At 36.0% G+C, this 11214-nt stretch overlaps 1 long non-coding RNA gene across 1 annotated transcript; it reads left to right on the top strand.

The window, feature by feature from the left end:
• LOC110267957 lies at nucleotides 7242-9801 on the top strand. Its single transcript, XR_002355942.1, has 2 exons — nucleotides 7242-7358; nucleotides 9628-9801. It is a non-coding gene; the product is annotated as an uncharacterized LOC110267957 (long non-coding RNA).

The following is an 11214-nucleotide window of genomic DNA, read 5'->3' as shown; positions in this document are numbered from 1 at the left end:
CGCCGCCAGATCCGCCGCTGCCGCCGCTAAGGGAAGCCGCCGTCGCCATCGTCACTCTCACCGCGACCTGTCACCGTCGCTGGAGCCAGCCACCTTCATCACCATTCATGCTGTCACCACTCCTCGGCACTACTGAGCCGTCGTCAGACTGTGCACCGCTACACAGGGCCGTTCCTAGTTGGTGCCGTGGCTGGTGGTTGCCTCTGCTTTCGGTGTAAGCACCCCGTTGAAGCTCATTTACCGTTCTGCTCTCAAAAAGTTGTCACCGGAGCTGTGGCTGCTCCACCGCCACCTCAGTTGCCGGAAACCGCCGCTTCTATGAATCCTCTTTCTTGGTAAGCTCAAACCTTACTTCTAAATCTCGCTGTTCATTAAGTGCGTTGTTACCGTGAGCGTGTTGATGAGGCTGTTGTGCTAGGTTTATGGTTACCGCGAGTTTTCTGTTGTACACCAACACCGGAGCTGCCGCTACTTGACTCAGTTATATCTTCTCGGTTACGGTAAGCATTTCCGTTTCGAAAAGCCCTTTAGTCATTATTTTGTTACCTTATGCTGTGGTTTTGCAGTGTTAATTGCTATAAGATTGAGTTTCGGTTATTATATGTTGTGATTAGAGTTATTGTGGTTGCTGCATAAGCGGTTTGGAGCTGAGGTTGCAGCTGCCAAGATTGCAGGCTAAAAAGAAAGGGTTTCTTGATGCGTTTGGTTTATGAGTTTCGATTATTCGAGGTAGGAGTTTTTCTTAAAACTTAATTTTATCTTACAGAGTTGTTATAAATAGATATCGATGTGAAAAATATATTTCTGTGATTATGTTTGTCTTATGGATGTGGCTGTTTGCTGTATTCAATTATTGATTGCTTTAGTGGTGTGTGGTTATTGATAAAAGAGTGGTTTGTAAAGTTATTTGATTTAATGTTATTAAATGTGATTTTTTTGGGTCTTGGAGTTAGTTTGTTAATGTAAATGCGTCGATTTTTGAAATGATTTGATATATAAAAATGAATGGATTTTTGGAAGCGGTTTTGTTTAAAATTTATTTGATTTTATAAATTACTTAACATTGGAGCTGGTTTGATTTTGAAGAAAAGATTTATTATTGGAATTGATTCAATTTGAAAATATTTGATATTAGAACTGGATGAATTTTGGAAAATAATTGAGACTTGGAAATGGTTGAGAAGGGTTTGAGAAATGTTTGGATGCGACCCGAAAAGGGTGGCAGAGTCTGAGTTTTAGAAGAGATACTGCGAAATTTTATAAAATTAGAAGTTTCCTTTGAAGTAATTATTTTAAAAGAATTATGTTTTGGATTGGGATTGTTGATGAACGGAATGGAAAGAAGGATGATGAGGATTTTCTTTGAAATATGATTTTTGAATGAATTTGGAAATGAGATATGGATTGACGAATGATGATGATGTTGAGAATGACTTAGACATTGATGAATGTTGAATGAATTATTCATATGGCTTATGAATTTAAACTATCTGAGACACAAGTTTTCCTGGGTAGACCCAGTGGCTTGCCACCTCTTGCTCCAGGTTGAGACTCGATACTCTGTTGACCCTACGACGTAAGGGTGACCGGGCACTTATAAATTCCCGGGAACGGTACCCCCATTGAGCGATTTGATATATATATATATATATATGAGAAAAAACTATGCATAGACTCATGGTGATGCGCGTCGGGGGACAGTCCAATGGTTTAGCAAACACCATTGAGCGATTTGATATATATATATATATATATATATGAGAAAAAACTATGCATAGACTCATGGTGATGCGCGTCGGGGGACAGTCCAATGGTTTAGCAAACTGGACTTGTCGGGTTGGCTGTATAACCGACAGATGAGCTCATTAGCCATAGGACAGGCATGCATCATATGCATTTGTATGCTTTGCTTGGGTTTGAACTTGTTTTGGTTTGCCTAATTTTTAAATTGTTCTTAACTGCTACCTGAACTATTTGCTGTAACTGCTACCTAAACCTGTGATTTCCTTGTCTGTTTTGCCTGTGTTTGTCCTGGTGTGCTACTTTTGAGAATGAGCTTTGGTGTTGAATTGATGATTGTGTTGATTGATTGCATGGTTGGTTTCTGATTAAGATTTTCTTATAAGAAAAGAAAGGTTTTGGATTTCTGAAGGATTAAATATTGTTTCTTTGAAAAGCTTTTGAATGATTAGCTATTGGTTTTTAAAGATTCATAAGGCAATGATAATCACTGAGCTTGAAAATAGTTTTCTTATTAAGTATCTTCTTATGACAATTCTGAAACTCCGTGGTGAGACCGTATGGTTAGGTTCTCACCCCCCTGCAGCTTTACCTTTTCAGGAATTGGATGAAGAAGCATTATGAAGAGTTATACTGCGTTTTGGTTTATAAGATGTTGTATTAATTAGATTATTTTTCTCCTCTCGTCTTTGTTATTACAACTCTGTAAGAGGAATAGGAGTTGTGTGTTTTATATGTATATTATATTATAAGCTATTATATAAGAAATCTTGTGTATGAATCCATGCCTGATTTTTTTGTAAGATAAAGTATTTATTTCCAGTTTTTAGAGAAACCAGCGATACGGTGTCGAGTCACAGGCTCCTATTTTAATATTAAGTATATAAAGTAGTCTTAATACTTCTTGGTATCAGAGTGGCGTAGCCGGAAGCGTGACATTCTGGCAGTGAGGGTGTTACATTATGGTATCAGAGTAGTTCATCCTGATTAGAGCCTTGGGAATGGACTGACTATGCTTCATTACATTCTCTGAATGTCTGTCATGTTGTAGGTCTTGTCCAAGTAACAAGAATTAGAGTTTTATGCACTTGCCTGCCTATTAATTAACACTGTTAGCTTACCGTTACATATATGTTGATGTTAAGTCTGGCCAACTTATTGATGGCTTATGTGAACGGAGAAGTTAATAGGTTATTATGGGCGAATTAGAATTGATAAGTAATAGGTAACGCTTATCGCACGGCTTGTGGACGTGAGGAATTGATTCTCGAGGATATTCTTTTATGTGTCTTGAAAATTCTATTAATGAGTTGTATCTTGTTCTTTTATAGGGTGCCTTGAAAACCTTTATTTGAGGTTTCTTTTCAAAAAGTAGTTTGATTATTTCTTAACCTTATCTCTTGTTGAAATTCATTCCCATTTAATCTTAACTGCCTACGTTTACTTAAATTCCTTGGAGGATTTGTTTTTGTCTGTTCAAACTCTTTTTTATTCATGTACTCTCTATGTAACCTTGAAATTGTTTAATGCATCAAAAAAGTCTTTGAAATCTTTAAGAAATTGCTATTGATAGGGTTGTTTTTCTTTAATAATTTTGTATTTCTTCAGATTAGCTGAGAACTTATTCGATTTGTCGTGTCTTGTAAATTCTGTTCGAGTTCCTTGATTAAGTTTCTTTCTCAAAATGTGAGTGGGTTTCTTTCCTTACATCTCTCAATCTTCTTGAATATCTTTATGATATTGTGATTTCAAAAATACACTTGGAATTTTAGTTTTAAACTTTTTAAAAGAGATTTTCGATTCTCTTAGAAGAAATTTCAACTTAATCCTTTCTTACTTGATTGTACCTATAATTATTCTTTAAATTTGATAAAGATGTTTCGAATTTGGCATGTCTTTATTCATATGTATTTTTGAAACCATACCTCAAATTTTCCTTTTTAAACAAAATTTGAAATTCCTTTCAATATTACCGTGATTTCACTATATACTCTTAATTGACTAAATGCTTGAGTATCTTTTTAGATTTCTGAGGAATTACTTTTGGTCCTTAGTCCAATTAAATTCCATCTTTCAAATTTCACATATTTCGTCTTAACCTTAGAAATAGTTTTGACAAAAAACAACTTGATTTCCTACCAATCTCACTTTGTTTTTATGCGAATTCTTAATTGGTTATGTAATGTACCTTTCAAGGTTGTCGAGAAAACATTTCATCCTTAGCCTAGCTAATTTTCATTTCACAAATCTTGCATAATTTAGTTTGACTTGAATTTGTTTTAACATGACGCAATATTTACGTTTTTTATGATTCTCTTGAATTTTGTAAAACAATTGCCCTGTTCTCCTCTGTGGTTTCTATCGGAGTTCTTTGAAATCAAAATTTTTTCCTATTTGCATTTTGATTCTTCCTTCCGGCATACTTTATGACTTTTGACCATTCTTATTTGTTGGTAATTTGAACCATTCCTTCATATTCTTGTAAACCTTGTGCTCCTCTGATTTGATTTTAGTTTATTTTGATCTAATTTACCACTATCCTTTTCTTATTTCCTTTGGAATTCCTAAATTCAATATTTCTTATTAGAATGCGAAATAACTCTTTTTGAAACGTTTTCTCGTGCCTGTACATTATTGTTTAGTTGTAATCCTACGCCTCCTTCCGAATTCACGTAAATTTTATCTTTGTCGCTTATTCTTCTCTTATTGAGATTTGTATCTCTTTGAACATACTTGCGCCTATCTATTGGAAAATTATTTTGGTACAATACGGATCCTTGAATCATTGAAAATGTTAAGTACTCCTTCTAATTGGGTGGTATAGGCTTAAGCATTCTAATCGTGCCATGTAATTTGACGTGTCGTTTATCCTTTTTCTTTTCTTAAAATGTAATTTATATTTCTTTGTTTCATAATCTGTACCCTATGTATATCTTGATCTGTCTACACTTCTAACTATGTTAAGACTCTTGCAACACGGTTGTTGATACCACGAGCCATGAAACCCTTATAATAATCTGAAGTTGTTCCGTTGCGATACGTCACTATTATTTTTAACCATTCTTCTTCTATAAAATCTCATACTTTTTTTCGACTCAGCTTGAATTTGTTTCAAAACAATGTGCTGTTTTTCTTCTTATTGATTCTATCGAAATTCTCTTATTCAAGAGTTATCCTTGTAGTTGCTAAGTGATTCCTTTCTGACATATTCCATTGCTTGTGTAATCTTGTTTACCTGCAAATTCATTCATTCTTTCAAATCATTATGAGTACTGTCCTTGTCACTTTTCCTTCTTTTCTAAGGTCTACTATCCTTCTGAGTATACTCGAGAATAGTTTTGGTATCTTGTGCGACCGTTAAACTTAGTAAACTACACATTAGTCCTTTAGGACATGTTTAGTGAACATAAAAGGTAAAACTTGTAAGTGTACGACGTCACAGGGAGTTGTGGAACCTTGTGTCACGTGAAATAGTTTTGTTGATGTGGGACTTATGACCAGTAGTAAGGTTTGCAAAATATTTGATGAGATTGAGAACCTTCAGATAAGTTGCCTAATAAAGTACGGTTGAGAATGGTGGAGATAAGTTATGTTGAAGTTTAAATAGTTGAATCTCTGAAGTTAGTACGAGATCAATATGCGGACGTTAAGCACGTCGTTTTAACCCCAGCTTATTTTATAACCTTTTGCCGGCTTGTTTTACCATCACATGTTTGAAACATATCATCTTGTACATCAAGCCTATCTTGTAACTTCTGTTTCGCATCACACTTATATCCTTTATACCTTTATGCCATATGAAAATCCTAGTATTTGAAACTATAAGTATATATATATACTGAGAACTTTTTGCTTCTTCTTTAAATGTTTTCAAGAGTGAAGTGATATGAAATTTCTTTTATTTTGTATCAATTTTCGAGGACGAAAATTTTTATAAGGTGGGTAGTATGTAAGATCCAGAACTTTCGAAAAATATTACTATGAGTTAATTTCAATTTATATATTCATTAAAAATTTTATTTTTAGAAATTATTTTATTAAAAGTAATTAAATCAAGTTTTGATAATTAAATTAAAAATTTTACTTAATCTTATAATATCCTAATTTGATTAAAATTACTAAAGACAAATATTCCTAAATTAAATCCAAACCCTAACTTTAACCAAATTAACCCTAACTCCCTAAACTAACCCTAGCCGTCATTAACTTTTGCTTTCCTAAGCTAACCTACAGCAGAAACAAAAGAAAAGGAAAGAAAGAAGAAGGGGGGCACGTGAGGAAGGGAAAGCTGAGAATAAGAGGGGGAAGGAAATAGGACGGCGCTGGCAGGGCTGGGAGCCGCCGTCGTCGTCGAGTCACTGAGAGAGAGAGAGAGAGAGAGGCCGCGACTGGAAGGAGATAGAGAAGCTGCCACCGCTGGCTTGGAGCCCGCCGCTCGTGTCCCGCCGCGTCGCCATCTCGCCGCGTCCAGCTTGCCACCGATCTGTCCACGAACCGCCGTCGAGGAAGGAGAGAAAGCAAGCGCGAGGGAGCCGTTCTGCGCCGCTGAGGGTCCCATTCCTGTTAGATCTATCGCCGTCGTGCCTTTGTGCCGCCGAAGGAGCCTCCGTTCGCTCTGCCGATCTGTCACCGTACTGCTGGGCTATCACCGCCACCACCGAAAACCCCGCGTCATCGCTGTCCTTGTCTAAACCGCCGCCAGATCCACCACTGCTGCCGCTGAGGGAAGCCGCTGTCGCAATCGTCACTCTCACCGCGACTTGTCACCGTCGCTGGAGCCAGCCACCTTCATTGCCATTCATGCCGTCACCACTCCTCGCCACTGCTGAGCCGTCGTCAGACTATGCACCACCATGTAGGGCCGTTCCTAGTTGGCGCCGTGGCTGGTGGTTGCCTCTGCTTTCGGTGTAAGCACCCGGTCGAAGCTCAGTTACCGTTCTGGTCTCCAGAAGTTGTCACCGGAGCTGCGGCTGCTCCACCGCCGACTCTGCTGCCAGAAACCGCCGCTTCTCTGAATCCTCTATCTTGGTAAGCTCTAACCTTACTTCTAAATCTCCTTGTTTGTTAAGTGTGTTGTTACCGTGAGCGTGTTGATGAGGCTGTTGTGCTAGGTTTATAGTTACCGCGAGTTTTCTGTTGTACACCAACACCGGAGCTGCCGCTACTTGACTCAGTTATTTCTTCTCGTTTACGGTAAGCGTTTCCGTTTCAAAAAGCCCTTTAGTCATTATTCTGTTACCTTACACTGAGGTTTTGTGGCGTTAATTGCTATAAGATTGAGTTTCGGTTATTCTATGTTGTGATTAGAGTTGTTGTGGTTGCTGCGTAAGTGGTTTGGAGCTGAGGTTGCAGCTGCCGCTGATTGCGGGACGAAAAGAAAGGGTTTCTTGATGTGTTTGGTTTATGAGTTTCGATTTAGTCATTATTCTGTTACCTTACACTGAGGTTCTGTGGCGTTAATTGCAATAAGATTGAGTTTCGGTTATTCTATGTTGTGATTAGAGTTGTTGTGATTGCTGCGTAAGCGGTTTGGAGCAGAGGTTGCAGCTGCTGCTGATTGCAGGCCGAAAAGAAAGGGTTTCTTGATGCATTTGGTTTATGAGTTTCGATTATTCGAGGTAGGAGTTTTTCTTAAAACTTAATTTTATCTTACAGAGTTGTTATAAATAGATATCGATGTGAAAAATATATTTCTGTGATTATGTTTGTCTTATGAATATGGCTGTTTGCTGTATTGAATTATTGATTGCTTTAGTGGTGTGTGGTTATTGATAAAAGAGTGGTTTGTAAAGTTATTTGATTTAATGTTATTAAATGTGGTTTTTTTTGTCTTGAAGTTAGTTTGTTAATGTAAATGAGTCGGTTTTTGAAATAATTTAAGATATAAAAATGAATGGATTTTTGGAAGCGGTTTGGTTTAAAATTTGTTTGATTTTATAAATTACTTAACATTGGAGCTGGTTTGATTTTGAGGAAAAGATTTATTATTGGAATTGATTCAATTTGAAAATAATTTGATATTAGAATTGGATGAAATTTTTGAAAATTGATTGAGACTTGGAAATGGTTGAGAAGGGTTTGAGAAATGTTTGGATGGGACTCGAAAAGGGTGGCAGAGTTCGAGTTTTAGAGGAGATGCTGCCGAAATTTTATAATATTAGAAGTTTTGTTTGAAGTAATTATTTTAAAAGAATTATGTTTTGGATTAGGATTATTGATGAACGGAATGGAAAGAAGGATGATGAGGATTTTCTTTGAAATATGATTTTTGAATGAATTTGGAAATAAGATATGGATTGACAAATGATGATGATGTTGAGAATGACTTAGACATTGATGAATATTGAATGAATTATTCATATGGCTTATGAATTTGAATTATCTGAGACACGAGTTTTCCTTGGTAGACGCAGTGGCTTGCCACCACTTGCTCCAGGTTGAGACTCGATACTCTGTTGACCCTACGACGTAAGGGTGACCAGACACTTATAAATTCCCAGGAATGGTACCCCCATTGAGGGGATGCACATCGGGGGACAGTCCAATGGTTTAGCAAACCGGACTTGTTGGGTTGGCTGTATAACCGACAGATGAGCTCATTAGCCATAGGACAGGCATGCATCATATGCATTTGTATGCTTTGCTTGGGTTTGAACTTGTTTTGGTTTGCCTAATTGTTAAACTGTTCTTAACTGCTACCTGAACTATTTGCTGTAACTACTACCTAAACCTGTGCTTTCCTTGTCTGTTTTGTCTGTGTTTGTCCTGGCGTGCTACTCTTGAGAATGAGCTTTGGTGCTGAATTGATGATTGTGTTGATTGATTGCATGGTTGGTTTTTGATTAAGATTTTCTTATAAGAAAAGAAAGGTTTTGAATTTCTGAAGGATTAAATATTGTTTCTTTGAAAAGGTTTTGAATGATTAGCTATTGGTTTTTAAAGATTCATAAGGCAATGATAATCACTGAGCTTGAAAACAGTTTTCTTATTAAGTATCTTCTTAATTTTATAATATTAGAAGTTTCGTTTGAAGTAATTATTTTAAAAGAATTATGTTTTGGATTGGGATTGTTGATGAACGGAATGGAAAGAAGGATGATGAGAATTTTCTTTGAAATATGATTTTTGAATGAATTTGTAAATAAGATACGGATTGACAAATGATGATGATGTTGAGAATGACTTAGACATTGATGAATATTGAATGAATTATTCATATGGCTTATGAATTTGAATTATCTGAGACACGAGTTTCCCTTGGTAGACGCGGTGGCTTGCCACCACTTGCTCCAGGTTGAGACTCGATACTCTGTTGACCCTACGACGTAAGGGTGACCGGGCACTTATAAATTCCCGAAAATGGTACCCCCATTGAACGATTTGATATATATATATATATATATATATATATATATATCCATAGGACAGGCATGCATCATATGCATTTGTATGCTTTGCTTGGGTTTGAACTTGTTTTGGTTTGCCTAATTGTTAAACTGTTCTTAACTGCTACCTGAACTATTTGTTGTAACTACTACCTAAACCTGTGATTTCCTTGTCTGTTTTGCCTGTGTTTGTCCTGGTGTGCTACTTTTGAGAATGAGCTTTGGTGCTGAATTGATGATTGTGTTGATTGATTGCGTGGTTGGTTTCTAATTAAGATTTTCTTATAAGAAAAGAAAGGTTTTAGATTTCTGAAGGATTAAATATTGTTTCTTTGAAAAGGTTTTGAATGATTAGCTATTGGTTTTTAAAGATTCATAAGGCAATGATAATCACTGAGCTTGAAAATAATTTTCTTATTAAGTATCTTCTTATGACAATTCTGAAACTCCGTGGTGAGACCGTGTGGTTAGGTTCTCACCCCCTGCAACTTTACCTTTTCAGGAATTGGATGAAGAAGCATTATGAAGAGTTATACTGCGTTTTGGTTTATAAGATGTTGTATTAATTAGATTATTTTTCTCCTCTCATCTTTGTTATTACGACTCTGTAAGAGGGATAGGAGTTGTGTGTTTTATATGTATATTATATTATAAGCTATTATATAAGAAATCTTGTGTACGAATCCTTGCCTGATTTTTTTGTAAGATAAATTATTTATTTCCGGTTTTTAAAGAAACCAGCGATACGGTGTCGAGTCACAGGCTCCTATTTTAATATTAAGTATATAAAGTAGTCGTAATACTTCTTGCTATTAGAGTGGCGCATCCGAAAGCATGATCTTCTGGTAGTGAGGGTGTTACACTTATTTCTTCTTTTAGGAGTATTACTTCTCATATTAGACTTGAATGAATATGTTTATAATGTATTGTAATCTTATTTAGTTAAATAAATGTAGGTTCTTCCTCTTTCTAGTGATTTTGTAGCATTATATGTTTTTCTTCTTTGTTTGATTTTTTCTTATTTTTATTCTTGTTATGAGAGTAAAACAAGAAGAATCATGAGAAGGTAAAAATAAGAAGGAAAAGATAAATGAGAAAAGAAGAAGAAGAAGATGATGATGATAATGAAGAAGGAGGAGGAAGAATTTTGAGTTATCATTAAGTAATTTTAGTGTATTCTGGATTTAAATAAGGTGCATTTTTGGTCTGTGCTTATTTTGAATTGAGTTCGTTTGTGTGACATCATCATTTAGTAATTTCAGTACATTTTGGATTTAAATAAGGTGCATTTGGTCTATGCTTGTTTTGAACCGAATTGTTCATGTATCGTAAGTAATTTTGTGCATTTTGGATTTAATTTTGGTGCATTCTAGATTTAAATAAGGTGCACTTTTAGTGAAAACTTGTTTTTTATTGAGTTTGTTTGTGTGTCGCCATCATTAAGAAATTTCGGTGCATTCTAAATTTGAATTGTTATACATATAAGAAAAAGACGACAATGATGATAATAATGATGATGGGGTAAGAGGTGGAAGAGGAAAAGAAATGAGGAGATAAAAAAATTTAAATAATAAAAGAAGGAGAAGGAGGCCGGAGGAGAGGGAGGTAGTAGCATGGTGGTAGCGATGATGACGATAATAAAAGAGAAAGATGAAGAAAAAGGAGAAGAAGAAGAAGACGACGATGATGACAAATAACGATAACGATGATGATGATGAAGATGGAGGAGAAGGAAGAGGAAAAGGAAGGAGAAGAAGAAATTTAAATAAAAAAGGAGGAGGTGATGGTGGTGGTGACGGTGACGGCGACGATGATAACAAAAGAGAAAGATGAGGAAAAAGGAGAAAAAGAAGAAGCATTTGGAAAGGAATAGGAGGATTTTTCATAATACAGGAAAAGGTGTAGAAGAAATCATCATGTCGCTTCTTAGTTTCAAGGAGTAGAGGTGTGAAGATCCCTTTTATTGTTAATGACAATAATGTCGGGAATGACAACGAGAAAAATTATTGTGTTGTTAGGTGCTAAGTAGTTACGATTGCTGTTGGTTTGTTGGTTTTGTTTTCTTGTTATTTGTTTGTTCGCTCTGCTT

Source organism: Arachis ipaensis, chromosome B10, assembly GCF_000816755.2.
Source record: "Arachis ipaensis cultivar K30076 chromosome B10, Araip1.1, whole genome shotgun sequence".
Lineage (NCBI taxonomy): Eukaryota > Viridiplantae > Streptophyta > Magnoliopsida > Fabales > Fabaceae > Arachis > Arachis ipaensis.
Note: the sequence above shows the minus strand (reverse complement) of the source record. Positions and strands in the feature narration are given on the sequence as shown.